Source organism: Bufo bufo, chromosome 5, assembly GCF_905171765.1.
Source record: "Bufo bufo chromosome 5, aBufBuf1.1, whole genome shotgun sequence".
Lineage (NCBI taxonomy): Eukaryota > Metazoa > Chordata > Amphibia > Anura > Bufonidae > Bufo > Bufo bufo.
The window spans coordinates 473,682,370-473,703,142 of record NC_053393.1 but is presented as its reverse complement, the minus strand read 5'-3'; the positions used below and the strand labels follow the sequence as shown (position 1 = coordinate 473,703,142).

Genomic DNA, 20,773 nt, shown 5'->3' with positions numbered 1-20,773 from the left:
TGTGGGACAGCGGTAAAAGAACAGATCTCTGACGGAACTGATCATAACTGATCCATTTATTGATTTATTTTTCTAACCTAAAAAGCGGATCTGTTATTTTGAGCATTAGTTATGATGGATCCGTTTTTTTTTTTTCCTTTTCTGTTCGTCTGATGGATCAAAAGAACAGGAAGCCTAAACGGTGATGAGCTCTGCCGAACCCGTACAATAGAGGGAAACAAAAGTTAATAACAAAATTCTCAATATTTGATAGGAAAAAAAAAAATCACACTTCCTTTACTTTTATAAAAATCTCATACATTTTTTATGTATCATAGACGGAGCGCTGACGTTTCCTCCTCTGCTGATGTCACTGCGGTCGGATCATTATGGTAGTAGATATTTACTGTGTATGGGCCCCTCAGCCGGGGGTGCGGTACTACAGGGTATATGCTGCCTAGTGCGGCTCGGATCCTGGCCTGTATGGTGGCCGGTGTAGCCTTCCGATGCTTGTGACATTGGGGGACGGACGGCGGGCCTGGCTGCCTGTGACGTGGAGAAAGCTTACACTTTCCACTGGACAGACCGATGAGCGGGGGTTCATGAAGGATTTCGCCCGGGAGGCTGGATTTTGTTTTGCAGCGTTTCCTGCTTTGCACTGCTGTCCCTTTAATTCCGGGGAAGGCGCAGCCTCGGCTCCAGGGCTCCCCTGGCACTCCGCCCTCACAATGACGGTCTCCTGACAGAATCTGAAAGTAAAAGGCTCTGCGCTGCTTCATGGGAGTTGAGGCTCTGGAGCGAGTGTCAGACAAGCTGTGCCGTCAGCAGCAGCGCTCACATACAGTGTAGGATGATTTGCCATAAAATCAAGAAAATTGCGTTTCCGCATGGTTATTCATACTGGTCGTAGTTGTGTGTGCAGAGCAACCTGAGAATGTTTCTGAAAGGAAGTGCAGGAGCACCATATGGCGGCATAGTGTGGAGCTGCCTTACAGCCCTCCTGTAGTGCGGATCTGCTTGGGTACAAGGCTCTCCAGGTGGCCGGTGTCACTTGGTTGTCCCCTATGGCAGTGTATGGCGGTCTGGAGCTACTAGCTAGCAACATGTCAGATACTTTATATTGTAACACTTCATGAGGAGGATTTGACATATTCCTAGAAAGTGGGGAAGAAGGGTGGACTTCTAGGAATGCATCACCAAATGAAGACTGTCCCAGGGGGAGGATTTCTGAACCGTCAGATGCTGGATTAATGGATTTATTTAATGAAGCTATTCCGAGCACCTGGAATAAAACCGCTCTCCTGGTCACACTTGTCACTGTCAGGCCTCATGTTGTATAGTATCTAATGTGTTTGCAAAAATGCAGAAGGTGCAGTTACATCTGGGCCCTAGTGCCGGAGGGGCCACATACAGAGGCACTAGTGTTACTTTCCCTGTACTGACATCTGTCTGCAGGGTCCATGTGTCCTGTATCTGCTGTGATTGATAAGCCTGGCCAGTGACATCATCCGTTTCTGTAGACCTTACTATCAGTGTGTGCGGTATTTCTTGACTGTAACGTCACTGTGTGCAGCATCTCTTCAGTATACTGTGACGTCCCTGTGTGCCGCATCTCTTCAGTATACTGTGACGTCACTGTGTGCCGCATCTCTTCAGTGTACTGTGACATCACTGTGTGCAGCATCTCTTCAGTGTTTATTATCAGTGTTCTGTGACATCACTGTGTGCAGCATCTCTTCAGTGTTTATTATCAGTGTACTGTGACATCACTGTGTGCAGCATCTCTTCAGTGTTTATTATCAGTGTACTGTGACATCACTGTGTGCAGCATCTCTTCAGTGTTTATTATCAGTGTACTGTGACATCACTGTGTGCAGCATCTCTTCAGTGTTTATTATCAGTGTACTGTGACATCACTGTGTGCAGCATCTCTTCAGTGTTTATTATCAGTGTACTGTGACATCACTGTGTGCAGCATCTCTTCAGTGTTTATTATCAGTGTACTGTGACATCACTGTGTGCCGCATCTCTTCAGTGTTTATTATCAGTATACTGTGACATCACTGTGTGCCGCATCTCTTCAGTGTTTATTATCAGTATACTGTGACGTCACTGTGTGCCGCATCTCTTCAGTGTTTATTATCAGTATACTGTGACATCACTGTGTGCCGCATCTCTTCAGTGTTTATTATCAGTATACTGTGACGTCACTGTGTGCCGCATCTCTTCAGTGTTTATTATCAGTATACTGTGACATCACTGTGTGCCGCATCTCTTCAGTGTTTATCAGTATACTGTGACGTCACTGTGTGCCGCATCTCTTCAGTGTTTATTATCCGTGTACTGTGACATCACTGTGTGCCGCATCTCTTCAGTGTACTGTGATGTCACTGTGTGCCGCATCTCTTCAGTGTTTATTATCAGTATACTGTGACATCACTGTGTGCCGCATCTCTTCAGTGTTTATTATCAGTATACTGTGACGTCACTGTGTGCCGCATCTCTTCAGTGTTTATTATCAGTATACTGTGACGTCACTGTGTGCCGCATCTCTTCAGTGTTTATTATCAGTGTACTGTGACATCACTGTGTGCCGCATCTCTTCAGTGTTTATTATCAGTGTACTGTGACATCACTGTGTGCCGCATCTCTTCAGTGTTTATTATCAGTGTACTGTGACATCACTGTGTGCAGCATCTCTTCAGTGTTTATTATCAGTATACTGTGACGTCACTGTGTGCCGCATCTCTTCAGTGTTTATTATCAGTGTACTGTGACATCACTGTGTGCCGCATCTCTTCAGTGTTTATTATCAGTGTACTGTGACATCACTGTGTGCCGCATCTCTTCAGTGTTTATTATCAGTGTACTGTGACATCACTGTGTGCCGCATCTCTTCAGTGTTTATTATCAGTGTACTGTGACATCACTGTGTGCAGCATCTCTTCAGTGTTTATTATCAGTATACTGTGACGTCACTGTGTGCCGCATCTCTTCAGTGTTTATTATCAGTATACTGTGACGTCACTGTGTGCCGCATCTCTTCAGTGTTTATTATCAGTGTACTGTGACATCACTGTGTGCCGCATCTCTTCAGTGTTTATTATCAGTGTACTGTGACATCACTGTGTGCCGCATCTCTTCAGTGTTTATTATCAGTGTACTGTGACATCACTGTGTGCCGCATCTCTTCAGTGTTTATTATCAGTGTACTGTGACATCACTGTGTGCCGCATCTCTTCAGTGTACTGTGACATCACTGTGTGCCGCATCTCTTCAGTGTTTATTATCAGTGTACTGTGACGTCACTGTGTGCCGCATCTCTTCAGTGTTTATTATCAGTATACTGTGACATCACTGTGTGCCGCATCTCTTCAGTGTTTATTATCAGTATACTGTGACGTCACTGTGTGCCGCATCTCTTCAGTGTTTATTATCAGTATACTGTGACGTCACTGTGTGCCGCATCTCTTCAGTGTTTATTATCAGTGTACTGTGACATCACTGTGTGCCGCATCTCTTCAGTGTTTATTATCCGTGTACTGTGACATCACTGTGTGTCGCATCTCTTCAGTGTTTATTATCAGTGTACTGTGACATCACTGTGTGCCGCATCTCTTCAGTGTTTATTATCAGTGTACTGTGACGTCACTGTGTGCCGCATCTCTTCAGTGTTTATTATCAGTGTACTGTGACATCACTGTGTGCCGCATCTCTTCAGTGTACTGTGATGTCACTGTGTGCAGCATCTCTTCAGTGTTTATCAGTATACTGTGACATCACTGTGTGCCGCATCTCTTCAGTGTTTATTATCAGTGTACTGTGACGTCACTGTGTGCCGCATCTCTTCAGTGTTTATTATCAGTGTACTGTGACATCACTGTGTGCCGCATCTCTTCAGTGTACTGTGATGTCACTGTGTGCAGCATCTCTTCAGTGTTTATTATCAGTATACTGTGACATCCCTGTGTGCAGCATCTCTTCAGTGTACTGTGACATCACTGTGTGCAGCATCTCTTCAGTGTTTATTATCAGTGTACTGTGACATCACTGTGTGCAGCATCTCTTCAGTGTACTGTGACATCACTGTGTGCAGCATCTCTTCAGTGTACTGTGACATCACTGTGTGCAGCATCTCTTCAGTGTACTGTGACATCACTGTGTGCAGCATCTCTTCAGTGTACTGTGACGTCACTGTGTGCAGCATCTCTTCAGTGTACTGTGACGTCACTGTGTGCCGCATCTCTTCAGTGTTTATTATCAGTATACTGTGACATCACTGTGTGCCGCATCTCTTCAGTGTACTGTGACGTCACTGTGTGCAGCATCTCTTCAGTGTTTATTATCAGTGTTCTGTGACATCACTGTGTGCAGCATCTCTTCAGTGTACTGTGACATCACTGTGTGCCGCATCTCTTCAGTGTACTGTGACGTCACTGTGTGCCGCATCTCTTCAGTGTACTGTGACGTCACTGTGTGCCGCATCTCTTCAGTGTACTGTGACGTCACTGTGTGCCGCATCTCTTCAGTGTACTGTGACATCACTGTGTGCCGCATCTCTTCAGTGTTTATTATCAGTGTACTGTGACATCACTGTGTGTATAATCCCTGTGCTGTGACATCACTGTGTATAATCTAGGGATCAACCAATATTGAATATTGATTTTTTTTTTTTAGAACAGATACCGATAATCTGGGAACTTTCAGGCCGATAGCCGATAATTTATACTGATATTCTGTGAATTTTCATTTTTGAAAAAAAAAAAAAAAAAGAATAATCCTACACACATCTGCTGAAAATGAACATGTATTTTTTTTATTTTTTTTTGTAAATCTTTCTTTTTCATTTATACTTAAAGGGGTTGACACCCGGGACCCCCGCCGATCAGCTGTTTGAGAAGGCAGTGGTGCTCCAGCAGCAGCGCGGCCTTCTCACTGTTTACCGCTGGCCCAGTGACGTCACGACTTGTATCAACTGGCCTGGGCGGGGCTAAGCTCCATTCAAGTGAACAGAGCTTAGCACCGCCCACGCTTGTTGATACTAGTAGTGATGACACTGGGCCAGCGGTAAACAGTGAGAAGGCCGCGGCGCTGCTGGAGCGCCGCTGCCTTCTCAAACAGCTAATCGGCGGGGGTCCCGGGTGTCGGACCCCCGCCAATCAGATGCTGATGATCTATCCAGAGGATAGATCATCAGTTAAAACAAACTGCAGAACCCCTTTTAATATTTTGGTGTGTTTTTTTTTTTTTTTACTATTAGCCCCCTTGGGGACTAGAACCCTTGTCCTATTCACCCTGATCAGAGATGAGCGAACTTCTGTTTTAAGTTCGGCGTCTAAAGTTCGGCTTCCGGTTAGCGGAAGATCCCGATATGGATTCCGAATTCCGTTGTGGTCCGTGGTAGCGGAATCAATAATAGTCATTATTGATTCTGCTACCACGGACCACAACGGAATTCGGAATCCATATCGGGATCCTCCGCTAACCGGAAGCCGAACTTTAGACGCCGAACTTAAAACAGAAGTTCGCTCATCTCTAACCCTGATAGATCTCTATCAGGGTGAATAGAACTTCACACTCTCCCTGCTGCTCTGTGCATAGTGCACAGAGCAGCAGGGAGCTGACTATGCCAGCGAGGGGTTCAGTAGCGTCCTGGCTGCCATGGTAACTGATTGGAGCCCCAGGATTACACTGATGGGGCGGATTGGAACTGCCACTGAGGAGGGGGAGAGGGGACCATGTGGCCACTGCCACTAATGATTAATACTGGGGTTGGGGGGGTGCACTGCGCCACCAATGGTTAATACTGGGGGGGGGGGGGGGCACTGCGCCACCAATGAAGATACCTCTATCGCAGCTACCGCTCATAGAGGTCGGGAGCCGGCTATGTGACTGCAGCCAGCTCCCGCCTCCTGTATATGAATTAATGAGAGAGGTATCTTCATTGGTGGCGCAGTGGCCACAGCCCCGCCCCTCCTCTTCTCCTCTCTCCTCTCATTGGTGGTGGTGGCGGCACAGGGGGAGGGGAGACGCTGCTTCCTTCTCCCCTGTGCTGCTGAGGGAGCACGGATTGCACTGACAGCAGCGCGCTCCGTGTTCCCGATTCGTTTAATAGATAATCGGTGGATCCCTAGAAATCCCTGCGCTGCAGCTGTCAGAACTGAGATCCCTCCCCCAGGATGTTTGGTCCGGGCTCACCATTCATCTCAGTTCTTCTCTTGTAAACTTATTTTGTGAGTAGATAAAACTGAAGCAGCGCTGGGTTTGAAGAGAAATGTCCCTCGTTGCCGCCTGTATCCGCCGTCACTGCCCTTCTGCTGTCCCGGATTATTTGTCCTTTCCGGGGGATAATGTAGTCGCTGTAGCCGGGGCCGTCCTTGTGCTCCCTCCGCTGTGGACGCGCACTGAGTCCAGGCCGGGATTTGGTTCCAGCTCTTGCCGGATCTACATCCCGTGCTGTGATGGGGAGGGGGTGGGGCTGCGGTCCTGTTTGTCGGAGGGATCTCGGAGACCTGTGAGTGCATTACGGTGATGAGACTGCTCCTCTCCGGGAAACGCTGGAAGAGTCTTCGTACAGAGAAACGGAGACCCCGCCGTAGTCACCTGCGCCGCTCCCGGGACATGAGGCGTGCGGTGTAGAGCGCCTAGCGGGCAGGTGAGCGCTGCCACGTCCATGTCGTGTGTCACTCCGCGGCCAGCTGACACTGACAGCCAGCGGGGAGAGGGAGTGATGTCACTCGGCTTAACCCGTCATGTGCTGCGCCCGGCCTCCTCCCTAGGTCTGTGTGTCCGGGCTGACCAGAAACTTAGTCAAAGTCTGCGGTAGCGCGGCGCCGTGTGCACGGGGGCTGACGGCGGAAGCCAGAACTTTACTGAGGGACATGGCTCCTCTGCCTGGCTGTAGTGTAAGCGGCCTGTGATGTATCGGCGCTGTACAGGAAGCCACTTCAGAAGGGTTGTGGATGCTGGGCCCCTGCCATCCCTTGTTACTAGGGGCCACAGTGACTTGGGGGAGGGGGGGGGGCACCTTACCGGTTTATTATGGTTCTACAGCATTCATGTCTCCGTGGCCGCAACTTAAAAACTGGCTTAGTTGCCCATAGCAACCAATTATATTGATAATTTCATTTTCCAAAGTATCTCTGAAAAATGAAAGGTGGCATCTGATTGGCTGCTATGGATGATTAAAGAGGACCTACCCCCCCCCCCCCCCCCCCTCCTGACGTGTCAGTTTTAGTAACTACTTGCGTCCCCCCATGTCATAATTCTGGAGCATCTATTCTTAAGGCTCTTTGTTGTACCATTCCTGTATTATTCCTGCTAGAAGTTATGAATGAATTGCCATCGGCTTGCAAAGAAGGTACAGATGAGTGCTACCAGCTGGGCATGTAGCAGCCAGACACCCCACTACTGGTAACACCCAGCAGTACCTTTATACTTCTAGCAGGAATAATACAGGAATGGCACAGCCCAGGGCCATAAGAATAGATGCAGCAGAATTGTAATTACTGGGGGAATGCAAGTAGTTACTAAGACTGAGCAGTCAGGAGAGGGGACGGGTCCCCAGTTTTCTTTATATCCCCCCTATGGGGTAGCCTTAGTTTCATGCTCTCAACCACAGAGCGGCACAATACAGATGCCTTCTGTGTGCGCGCGCCATTTTGCTCACTTCCGTCAGCAAAGACGCCTGTTCTCATCAACACAGACCAGGACATGACATGCCCTGTCATATGCGGAAGGGCCACACGGATGTGTGCGTGGCCTCATGGAGATGAATGGCTCGGTGTGTTACCCGGAAAGATGCAGATAGCACAGGGATCAGAAATACAGTTGTGTGCATGGGGCCCGAGAGCAGGGTCAAACTATAATACCTAGCTCCATTCACTTCTGTGAGAGCAGAGCAAGTATGCATGCTGGGAGTTGTAGTTTCACAACAGCATGAGTGCCAGAGGTTGCCTACCGCTGCCCCCTAGGTCAGGGATGGGCAAACTCGACCCTCCAGCTGTTTTAAAACTACAAATCCCATCATGCCCTGCTTTAGGCTGATAGCTGTAGGCAGACTGGGAATGATGGGATTTGTAGTTTTTGCAACAGCTGGAGGGCCGAGTTTGCCCATCCCTCCCCTAGGTTGTTTTCCACTGTGGCTATGGTGTCTCAAAGTAGCAGTTTCTCTAAGCAGCGAGGTCACGTGACCTGGATCGCTTGGACCCCCTAAAATCCTGTCCCGACGTCCCAGCTGTTTCAGAAGCCGCCATGCTCCCCACAGCTCTGGAGAGTGCAGCTGGCTCCCGGCAGCTTTCCAAGCACAGCGCCGTGCATTGTATGGTGGCAGTGCTTGGTATTGCAGCTCACCCCCATTCACTTCCATGGGCCTGAGCTGTGCCTAGGTTATGTGACCAATTAAGCTGGTGTCACTGGCGCTCATTGAGCATCGGGCCTCTTCTAACAGCTGATCGGTGGGGGTCTCAGGTGTCTGACTCCCACCCATTGATGACCTATCCAGAGAATCAGTCATCAATATTAGTTACTGGATAACCCCTTTAACTGCACTGTAGGTCGTCGTACTGCCTGTTAGTGGCCGGGAAGCTTCAGAAGCAAATTTCTCTGTCTTTTGACTTTTTTTTGTAAAGCGAGAGACCTCAGATAATGTGGTCTTAGGGTCCATTCCGTAGAATTGGTCCAGATCCGTTCCGCAACGTTGCGGAGCAAATCCAGACCTCCTCATTCTCTATGGTGCAGGAATGGATGCGGACAGCACTGTGTCTGCCTCTGCATTTCCGGAGTGGGGGGTGCTGGCCGGGTGTATTGTGGATCCGCAATACACTACGGACGTGTGAACGGACCCTTACTGATTGTCAACTTTCAGTAGCTGTTTTTGCCATTTTTGGGTCAACTTCCTTCCTTGATTGATTATTTATTTATTGTGGTAAGTAATGTGTGTTCCACATCTTGGAGTAAACCCTCCATCTTCTAAGGCCTCGTGCACATGACTGTGTGCTGCGGACCACCATTTGCAGTCTGCAATGCGCGGGCACTGACTGTGTTCCCGCCGTCTCTGGACACGGACCCATTCACTTCAGTGGAGTCTGCGATCCGCATCCAACAGTCCGCACTGCATAGTAATGCATACACTACTTTATTGCGGTGCAGAGTCGCGGACAGAAAACCCACAAAAGCAGTCCTTAGGGCTGTTTCACACGAGCGAGTCCATTGCGGGAATCGCGCTCCGAGTGTGATCCTCCGCTCTGGACTTGCAGGAGCGCCCACCATTATCATGATGTATAATGCTATGTGCCTCTGCTTGACCTTATTTCTACAGAATCATACTGACAGCTTTATGTCACTATGATTCTAGGGGAAAAAAAGCCATGCAGAGACACATAGCATTATAAACCATGATAATGGCGGGCGCTCCTGCAAGTCCAGAGCGGAGGATCACACTCACACACGGAGTGATTCCCGCAATGGATTCGCTCGTGTCAAACAGCCCTTAGTGCATTCAAGGCAAAGACGGTCTACGGGCCGCGGACCTGCTACGGCAGAGGCTGCCTATTACAGACAGTAATGTGAGGTTGGAGCAAAGCCTATCCATAGCCTTCTGAATATGGCTTTGACTGTGAGACATTGAAATCTGGATGAAATGGTCTTCTAAATGGTTGGTGTGCTGAAGGTTAGCCGGGGGCTGGGGTCTTCCTCTGTACCCCTCCCCCTCTTAGTACAGGGGATGAAACTTGCTGCCTCTCTGTAACTGCAGCGCTGAGCGCTGTCTGCGAGCTCCCCCGATCCTCCGACTGTATGCAGGAACTAGGCGGTCTGTTAACCCCTTCAGTAATGGTCCAAAGATCCTCAGTAGTTTGCCCAGCCCCCCTTACCGCCGGGATAGTTGGCGCGCATTTGATGTACAAATGAAACCTAAAATATAAAAATCCACTCCTGTTCTTTGCACACCCGAAGGTAGAATTCTGGCTAAGAGGTCGTCCTTTGCCATTTTTGCGGTCCGCAAAACACTGGTAGCGGCCATGTACATTTTGCGGAACGGCACGTCCTGCCCTCTGTAGAACTCTCCTGTCCTGGTCTGCAAAACGGACAAGAATAGGACATGTTTGATCTTTTTGCACGGATGCGGACAGCACGCGGTTGTGCCATCTGCATCTGCGGCATCCCGATTGAGAGAAATGGGTCCTCATGCGATCCCCAAAAAATGTGGATCGGATGTGGACCAAAACCCCAGTCGTGTGCATGAGCCCAAACTGTGAGAACGCCAATCAGCACTTTGAACTCATGTCCACCTTCATGCAACTTTGCATCAAAGCTTTTGTGAAAAATGGCAAAAAAAATGATATTTAGGGCTTTGCAGCTGACACCAATCAGGTGGAAGATGTGCATACGTGTCCGCGTCTACGTGGACGTGTCCGCACTAAATGAGTCACTAAGATGGTAAAGAATCTTTGTGAAGTCATCGTGCCGCGGCCGGCTCTGCAGATCCTGTGTCCTGCGAGGAGACCCGGTTTTCACAAGGGCTATCTTGGTAAGGGGAGGGTTGGTGTATACAGGGCTGTGAGGCACTTTAGTAGTGAGCATGACGCCGACGTGTCTTTCCCCCCCCCCCCCCATCATTGTTTTTACAGATTTTTTGGGGGGGGGGGGGGGTTTAAGAAAATGCTGGAAATGTTGCCATTTTGCAGCGACTTGCAGACAACCAGCGGCAGTTCCGTGGTGTTCGGTGTGCCCAGGGTCCTACGCTTATGTCCCTAGGCTATGCTCACATATACACCGTCAATAAAACTAACTAATTCCAAATGATCAATCCTGCTTTGAGCGCTGGTGGTGGGTCCTGTTCACACTAAAATTCACTTCACAAGATAAAACTGCGCTGCTCCTCAACTAGTGCCGCCCCGACCACTTCAGAAAATGCTGGTTTAGTGCTGCACACTGCGCTGTAATCGCCTCTCCTATAGTATCAAGACCAAAGAAGGAAGAAGTAGTGCAGCGCCGCAGTAATGTTCAGCGTCCTCTGATTTTTATACTCCCAAAGATAAAATGAACACAGGAGCCTCAAGTTTTTAGACCAGTTTCCCGTCTGTCACCCGGGTTTCACCTTCGCTTCGTCAGGGTGCATGTCCTGCCTTTCCAGGGCGTGCTCGCCAGAGTGGGAAACACCGGACATTACACCGCACGCAACACTTGGATTTCCACCTTTTTTCACCAGGAATCTATAACTGAGGCCCCTGCTGGAATTGTAGTGCAGCCCCCATAATGCGTATTATAAAGTCATATTCCAAAGGGGGACGGGTTCTGCCACACACAATGCCAGTCTTTTGTCTCCTACTCCCCCCCCAAATATTCGAAAAGGGGGAGCGCATACAGTGCACGGTCTAGAAGCTTTGAGTGTTCGTTTGCAGAAACGGAAGAGGAATCGGTGGAAGGCCAGATGCTGTAGAACTCCATGTACTAATTCCCTCCTGCCTGTCATGCCGCCTACCCCACTGGTATGGTCACGTTGTAGAAGCACCTGCTGAGGTGGGTCCAAGTCATGCCGACCTCCTCCACTTACTTGCGGCAAAGCTATCCTGCTGTGGTTCTCCGGATCTCCCGTAGCTGGATAGTGCCACGTGCCCACCGGAGCCCATTGACTATAATGAAATCCAGTTGCTCCCCGGCATAAATGCTGGTGTTCGGCCGGACAAAATCTGTTGCGTGCAGTGATTTTTGTCCGAACCAGTCCACGCTGGATCCCATTATAGTCAATGGGGTCCAGTCGGCAGATGGCACTATGCAGCTATGCCAGACCCAGAGAGCAGCGGCCGTTCTCTGCCGGATAGCTTTACTGAAGTTAGCCTAAAGACAGGACCTGTCGTCACTCTTGACTTCCCCATTTTGGAGCATATTTTGATAGAACTCTGTGCTGTTCCTCTTTTATTTCTCTTAGAAATATGTGCGTTCCTTCCCAGTCATTCACAGATTGGATTTATTCATGCGTCTAGGAGGAATAACAGAGGCACAGCAGAATGCAGAGTTTTGAGAAAAGATGCTCCAGATGTTTTTACCCTTCTGTCATAAAACAGACAGTTGTCTTTAATCATCAGCCGCTCTCTTCCTCTTCACATGAGCATCAGATATCATCAGAGATTGGTTGGCATTGCCCTCCGCTTGCAGCCCTTTCAAGCGGGTATATGATTAGTAGGAAGCGCATGTATACCTGCAGACATATAGACAGAACATCATCTATTCACCTTTCCACACTGGAAATCCAGGGCGTCTGGAGTGTCCGGAATGACCAGGGACACGGCCATATGTATGGTGGCCGCCCATCAGTGACTATAGGTAATCCGTAGGTAATCTCCCTATGGTGACTTTCCACTCCAGGTCCTAATCTTTAGTCCTTCAGCTGTAGAAGATAATTGTGTGAGAGTTTGGTGCCGGCCAGGTATGATCAGTCAGAAGTGGAGATCGTCATACGTGGTGACGGCGTTGGTCGGCTTATCAGACGGAAACGTTGGGTACAGGAAATTATTCAGCTTAAGACTCCGAATACTGTGCTCAATAAGACCACAGCTCTCCGTCACTGTGCGCTCGCCTCTCTTCTGGTGGTAACATAAACTGTGAACGTTCTCAGCTTGTTAGGAAAATATTTTTGGTAATACCGAATATTATGGAGGACTGGTGCCTGGAGCAGCCAGATGCTGCCTTCGATGCATCGTGCTGGTGTGTTCACATGGGGCAGGGTTGTGTACATGCTGCTTCACCCAAAGCGGTAGAGGCCGTTGATGTTAAAGGGCTTCTGTCACCCCACTAAACATTTTTTTTATTTTTTTTGGTTAGTTATAATCCCTATACTGCAATTTTTTTTTCATACATACTGTAATTAATCATTTCGGTTCAGTAGATTGTTAAAAACGTATTTTTAAAATATGCAAATTACCTTGATACCAGCAAGTAGGGCGGCTACTTGCTGGTAGCAGCCGCATCCTCCTATCCTAAAGACGCCCCCCTCCGCATGTTGATTGACAGGGCCAACGGACGGGATCGTCCTCTGGCTGGTCCTGTCTGCTATCAAGATCTCGCCCCTGCGCCGTAACGGTATTCAGTTGGCGCAGGCGCACTGAGAGGAGGACACTCGCTCGGCCGCTCCATCCTCAATGCGCCTGCACCGATGACGTCATCAAGTACACCCGGAAGAGAAGACGCCGGCATCGCCGGAAGGAGGCTGAGAGTCCGGTGACGTTGCTAGATGCTCGAATCAGGTAAGTATGTACGTAATAAGCATGCTGCCACAAAAACCACCAACGAAATGGGAATAAATAATTTTATAAAAATGACAGTTATTAACAGTATACCACCAACGATTATTAATAATAAATCTCTTCCGGGTGTACTTGATGACGTCATCGGTGCAGGCGCATTGAGGATGGAGCGGCCGAGCGAGCGCCCTCCTCAGTGCGCCTGCGCCGACTGAATACCGTTACGGCGCAGGCGCGAGATCTTGATAGCAGACAGGACCAGCCAGAGGACGATCCCGTCCGTTGGCCCTGTCAATCAACATGCGGAGGGGGCGTCTTTAGGATAGGAGGATGCGGCTGCTACCAGCAAGTAGCCGCCCTACTTGCTGGTAGCAAGGTAATTTGCATATTTTAAAAATACGTTTTTAACATAATCTACTGAACCGAAATGATTAATTACAGTATGTATGAAAAAAATCGCAGTGTAAGGATTATAACTAACAAAAAAAAAACAAAAAAAACTGTTTAGTGGGGTGACAGAAGCCCTTTAAAGGGAGTCTGTCAGCAGTTTTGACCATGCTGAACTGCTGCCAGCACTAGGTGCAAGCCTGGGATAGCAAGTCAAACATACCTTTTGTGGAACTTTTGTTACAGGCTGTAGTGTGAGAGTTAAGTTTTATTCTGCCAGGTTCTGCTGCTGTAAGGGCCCAGGAGACGAAGCTTCGCTGTAAAGTGCTCTCAGCCCTGAGCCGCTTCACAGTCCCTCCATTCTTCTCTGAGTGACAGCTGTAGCATCTGACCAGGCGACCGTTGGGACCACCACTCTGACCAGGCGACCGTTGGGACCACCACTCTGACCAGGCGACCGTTGGGACCACCACTCTGACCAGGCGACCGTTGGGACCACCACTCTGACCAGGCGACCGTTGGGACCACCACTCTGACCAGGCGACCGGTGGGACCACCACTCTGACCAGGCGACCGGTGGGACCACCACTCTGACCAGGCGACCGGTGGGACCACCACTCTGACCAGGCGACCGGTGGGACCACCACTCTGACCAGGCGACCGGTGGGACCACCACTCTGACCAGGCGACCGGTGGGACCACCACTCTGACCAGGCGACCGGTGGGACCACCACTCTGACCAGGCGACCGGTGGGACCACCACTCTGACCAGGCGACCGGTGGGACCACCACTCTGACCAGGCGACCGGTGGGGCCACCACTCTGACCAGGCGACCGGTGGGGCCACCACTCTGACCAGGCGACCGGTAGGACCACCACTCTGACCAGGCGACCCCCAGTGTGGAGAAATCGGCCTTTTATAGGTATGCAAATTAGCCCCAGGGTGATGCCATTGTGTGGCAAATTACTCCATATTACTCATTCATAAATGTGTGATTACTGAGGTCTGACCACTGCTGGGACCTCCACTAGTCAACAGAATGGGCCCCCAATTCCATGTGTTATTGAAGCAGTGCTATGTTTGTGTAGAGTTTTTTATTTTATTTTATTATAAAGCTTGTCTCCTCAATTAGAAAAAAGGAAGTTCAGCTACATTTACACTTAGCAGACAAGCACAGCTACACGGCAGAGCAGCGCCCTACCTCACCGCAGCGCAGGTTGTGGGCTGCTGAAGCCATTTCACCGGTCCTACACTGGACAGCGCCATTCATAGTGACTTGTCTGCTTGCAGGCACACCATCATCAATTCTGAATAATAATCTGTATCCATTTTGCGGTCTGCAAACTGCGGATCAGCAAAATACGGATACCGGCTGTGTTCTTGCTGCAGTTTTCTCACTCCCTTCACTAGCATTGCCCTTTCGGGCGTTTTCTGTAATTTGCAGAGTGACCACACAGATGCAGGTGACATCTGTAGAAATGAATGGGTCCGTGTGCGATCCGCTAAAAAATGCAGATCAGCCGCGGTCCAAAACTATGATTGTGTGCATGAGACCTCAATGAAATGCAGAAGTATATTCCTGCCCTGGCAGATACAAACAGTATCAGTGCTGGTAACATATATACAGTTATGGCCAAAAGTTTTGAGGATGACACAAATATTAGTTTTCAAAAAGTTTGCTGCTAAACTGCTTTTAGATCTTTGTTTCAGTTGTTTCTGTGATGTAGTGAAATATAATTACACGCACTTCATACGTTTCAAAGGCTTTTATCGACAATTACATGACATTTATGCAAAGAGTCAGTATTTGCAGTGTTGGCCCTTCTTTTTCAGGACCTCTGCAATTCGACTGGGCATGCTCTCAATCAACTTCTGGGCCAATTCCTGACTGATAGCAACCCATTCTTTCATAATCACTTCTTGGAGTTTGTCAGAATTAGTGGGTTTTTGTTTGTCCACCCGCCTCTTGAGGATTGACCACAAGTTCTCAATGGGATTAAGATCTGGGGAGTTTCCAGGCCATGGACCCAAAATGTCAACGTTTTGGTCCCCGAGCCACTTAGTTATCACTTTTGCCTTATGGCACGGTGCTCCATCATGCTGGAAAATGCATTGTTCTTCACCAAACTGTTGTTGGATTGTTGGAAGAAGTTGCTGTTGGAGGGTGTTTTGGTACCATTCTTTATTCATGGCTGTGTTTTTGGGCAAAATTGTGAGTGAGCCCACTCCCTTGGATGAGAAGCAACCGCACACATGAATGGTCTCAGGATGCTTTACTGTTGGCATGACACAGGACTGATGGTAGTGCTCACCTTTTCTTCTCCGGACAAGCCTTTTTCCAGATGCCCCAAACAATCGCAAAGAGGCTTCATCAGAGAATATGACTTTGCCCCAGTCCTCAGCAGTCCATTCACCATACTTTCTGCAGAAGATCAATCTGTCCCTGATGTTTTTTTTGGAGAGCAGTGGCTTCTTTGCTGCCCTTCTTGACACCAGGCCATCTTCCAAAAGTCTTCGCCTCACTGTGCGTGCAGATGCGCTCACACCTGCCTGCTGCCATTCCTGAGCAAGCTCTGCACTGGTGGCACTCCGATCCCGCAGCTGAATCCTCTTTAGGAGACGATCCTGGCGCTTGCTGGACTTTCTTGGACGCCCTGAAGCCGCCTTAACAAGAATTGAACCTCTTTCCTTGAAGTTCTTGATGATCCTATAAATTGTTGATTGAGGTGCAATCTTAGTAGCCACAATATCCTTGCCTGTGAAGCCATTTTTATGCAACGCAATGATGGCTGCACGCGTTTCTTTGCAGGTCACCATTAGGGGTGCACCGAAATGAAAATTCTGGTCCGAAACCGAAACCGAAAATTCAGGATGCCCTTGACCGAAAACCGAAACCGAAACTGCCTTTTTGCCCAAATACTTTTAAAATACTTTTTTTTTAATGATTTTATTAATAATTCTTTTTCATGAATGAAATTCATCTGTGGGTGGCGCTGTTATGGAGAGGGGGATCTGTGGGTGGCGCTGTTATGGAGAGGGGGATCTGTGGGTGGCGCTGTTATGGAGAGGGGGATCTGTGGGTGGCGCTGTTATGGAGAGGGGGATCTGTGGGTGGCGCTGTTATGGAGAGGGGGATCTGTGGGTGGCGCTGTTATGGAGAGGGGGATCTGTGGGTGGCGCTGTTATGGAGAGGGGGATCTGTGGGTGGCGCTGTTATGGAGAGGGGGATCTGTGGGTGGCGCTGTTATGGAGAGGGGGATCTGTGGGTGGCGCTGTTATGGAGAGGGGGATCTGTGGGTGGCGCTGTTATGGAGAGGGGGATCTGTGGGTGGCCCTGTTATGGAGAGGGTGATCTGTGGGTGGCGCTGTTATGGAGAGGGGGATCTGTGGGTGGCGCTGTTATGGAGAGGGGGATCTGTGGGTGGCGCTGTTATGGAGAGGGGGATCTGTGGGTGGCGCTGTTATGGAGAGGGGGATCTGTGGGTGGCGCTGTTATGGAGAGGGGGATCTGTGCACTGTTATGGAAAGGGTATATGTGCACTGTTATGGGCATAACAGTGCACAGATCCCTTTCCCCATAACAGTGCACAGATCCCCCCTCACCATAGCAGTGCACAGATCCCCCCTCCCCATAGCAGTGCCATAGACCGATCCCCCTACCCATAACAGCCCCGGCCCTGCTGCTCACAGCATCACTCACTGCATCTTTATTTTACCTTACAATCGTGACGCTCCGGTAACAACTCTGCAGGCAGAGCGGAGGGCGGCGTAACGTCACTTACTCACGTGACGCACCTGCTCCGCCCACTTTATGAATGAAGGAGGCGGAGCAGGCGCGTCACGTGAGTAAGTGACGTTACGCCGGCCTCCGCTCTGCCTGCAGAGTTGTTAGTTACTGGAGCCTCACGATTGTAAGGTAAAATAAAGATGCAGTGACAAAGTAAACCGCCCGCCCGCAGATGGTGGGTGACAAATCCCACACCCCATATTTTCGGCCGATATGTAACAATATCGGCCGAAGTGGATTAGGTGCATTTTCGGCCGATATTTTCGGCTGCCGAAATTTCGGTGCACCCCTGGTCACCATGGTTAACAATGGAAGAAAAATGATTTCAAGCATCATCCTCCTTTTAACATGTCAAATCTGCCATTTTAACCCAATCAGCCTGACATAATGATCTCCAGCCTTGTGCTCGTCAACATTCTCACCTGAGTTAACAAGACGATTACTGAAATGATCTCAGCAGGTCCTTTAATGACAGCAATGAAATGCAGTGGAAATTTTTTTTTGGGATTAAGCTAATTTTCATGGCAAAGAATGACTATGCAATTCATCTGATCACTCTTCATAACATTCTGGAGTATATCTAAATTGCTATTATAAAAACTTAAGCAATTTCCAATATTTATGTAATTCTCAAAACTTTTGGCCACGACTGAACTTTTAGTCCAGGCTGCTCCATTCACTGCCAGTAGTGGTAGAATCACAATAAGATTGATGGCAAAAATACCGTAGATCTTGAAAATGGTAAGCAATTGGCACACAAGGTGTAATAGAACTTCAGAAGCCGTAAAATGTCTGCTCTGTTTCTGGTGTACTTCCAGTATAGAATTCGCCTTTTCTTGGGGTTTAGCCCCAGTGTTTTTTATTTTTTTTTAAATTCCCAGCCCTCTTAAATGTTTTTACTCCTATATTGGCAGCAGGAGACACCAGATAGAGCCAGAATATTTCTGGCTTTTGCATCAACAGCACATATTTTCTATCTCTCATGTTTGAGAAGAAAATAGATGTAAAGTGGAAACTACAAGAAACAATGTAAAATCCTTAAAATGACAAGATGTTCTCTGCATATCTCAGTATAACCAGTAATACAACTGTGTACCTTGGTGTAAAGGAGCAAGTGTTGTGGTTACCTGTGGGCTCTTGTGTGACATCTTACGCAGGTATTGGGCTTTCTCGTGGACATCACTTGCTGAGCAAGGGCTTATTCACACCTTTGTGTCCATTTCACCACAATTGATCCAATTTTTGCGTCCACAAGAAAGACAACCTTTTTTTTTTAAACAAGATTATCAAATTCTATGTAATATACAGTATCTTCAGAATATAAGACGCACTTCTTAGCAAGAAAAAATTTTATTTTTGCTAAATGCCTGCATCTTCTAGGCCACAGTCACTGTGTTTATGTACTGGCCCCATGTTTTATTCATCAGCAGGGCCCCTCAGCACTATTTCAGCACTTAAGGGCTTGCTGGAGCTGAAGGGCACCAGGGTTGCCTAGGCAACCATGCCGCTTTCAAAAGAGCACTCACTGTCTGACAAACTTGGGCAGCAGAGTGAGTGGGGAGGGCTGCTTTAGCCAATTAGATCTCTCAACATTGTTTTGGTCTTGTTTGAAAGCTGACAGTCTAACCTTTAAAACAAGATCAGAATCGCACCATTATCTTCACTACGTTGGGAGATGTTAGAAGTCCAGTCGGGAATGATAACAGGTGAAAGCAGGTTTCTCCTGCTTTGATTCTCAACCCGATTTCTAACAGCTATATCTCCCGATGTAGTGGTAATTCCCATCTTGTTTTAAAGCTTAGACTGTGAAAGCTTGTTCACATCCGAGGTGGCTTTGAGATAGTTACACACTGAGATCCCAGACCTCCACCCTTGAATGTTCACTCCCTTGCAGTGAATATTCTCTCTTCCAGCTGGGAGATATTCATCCACTCTGCACTGAAGCCTGAATGGTCAAACATCTGATTTCTTTATTCAACAGTACATGTATTTGAGACATCATGGCGGGAAATTCCAGATGAAACTGGAATGAGTCACACGTGTTAGGCTACTTTCACACTGGCGTTTCTGGGTCCGCTTGTGAGATCCGTTTCAAGGCTCTCACAAGCGGCCCAAAACGGATCAGTTCAGCCCCAATGCATTCTGAATAAATAAGGATCCGTTCAGAATGCATCAGTTTGTCTCCGTTCCGCCTCCATTCCGCTCTGGAGGCGGACACCAAAACGCTGCTTGCAGCGATGCGGAGCCAAACTTACAATGTAAGTCAATGGGGACGGATCCGTTTTCACTGGCACAATATGGTGCAATTGTAATCGGATCCGTCCCCCATTGACTGTCAATGTAAGTCAGGACGGATCCGTTTGACGTACGCTTAGACTTAGATTTTTTTTTTATTTTTTACAGAGTAATGCAAACGGATCTGTTCTGAACGGATACCAGCGTTTGCATTATAGGTGCGGATCCGTCTGTGCAGATACCAGACGGATCCGCACCTAAACGCAGGTGTGAAAGTAGCCTTATTTGAAACTGTAAAACAGCTCCTTTATACAATACTGGTGTTTGCTGTATACAATCTGTTTGTATACATGAGATGATTCTTTTACATATCAGCTAAGTTAATTACTTCGTTACAGTTTGCAATTATGTATGTGAGGTTCCTTTCATTTTAGGCTACTTTCACACCTGCGTTAGGTGCGGATCCGTCTTGTATCTGCACAGACGGATCCGCACTGATAATGCAAACGCTGGTATCCGTTCAGAACGGATCCGTTTGCATTACCATGAACATGTTCATGATGATGCAAACGGATCCGTCTTGACTTACACTGAAAGTCAATGGGAGGCGGATCCGTTTTCAATTGCACCATATTGTGTCAGCGTTTTGGTGTCCGCCTCCAGAGCGGAATGGAGGCTGAACGCAGCCCGACTGATGCATTCTGAACGGATCCTTATCCATTCAGAATGCATTGGGGCTAAACTGATCCGTTTTGGGCCGCTTGTGAGAGCCCTGAAACGGATCTCACAAGCGGACCCAGAAACGCCAGTGTGAAAGTAGCCTAAGTTATTTGGTGTAATCTCTAATAACCCTGTTCAGAGGGTAAGGCTGAGTTCACACGGGCGAGATTGCCGCGTGGGTGCAATGCGGGAAGTGAACGCATTGCACCCGCACTGAATCTGGACCCATTCATTTCTATGGGGCTGTGCACATGAGCTGTGATTTTCACGCATCACTTATGCATTGCGTTAAAACCGCAGCATGCTCTATATTGTGCGTTTATCACGCAACGCAGGCCACATAGAAATGAATGGGGCTGAGTGAAAATAGCAAGCATCCGCACCGGACTTATCCAAGTCGCTTTGGATAAGTCTCCGAAATCC

The 20,773-nt window shown here is 48.4% G+C and overlaps 1 protein-coding gene across 9 annotated transcripts in view; it reads left to right on the top strand.

Annotated features, from left to right (window-relative positions):
• KMT2C (lysine methyltransferase 2C) overlaps window positions 1–20,773 on the top strand; it is a 206,598-nt gene that overhangs the window by 23,535 nt on the left and 162,290 nt on the right. Inside the window, exon 1 of one of the 9 annotated variants that reach the window (XM_040434125.1) lies at window positions 6,498–6,634. The exons of the other annotated variants lie outside the window; for them this stretch is intronic. The gene's annotated coding sequence lies outside the window, so the exon portion shown is untranslated. Of the gene's footprint in view, window positions 1–6,497; window positions 6,635–20,773 lie in introns of those variants that run through there. 9 annotated transcript variants of the gene reach the window in all.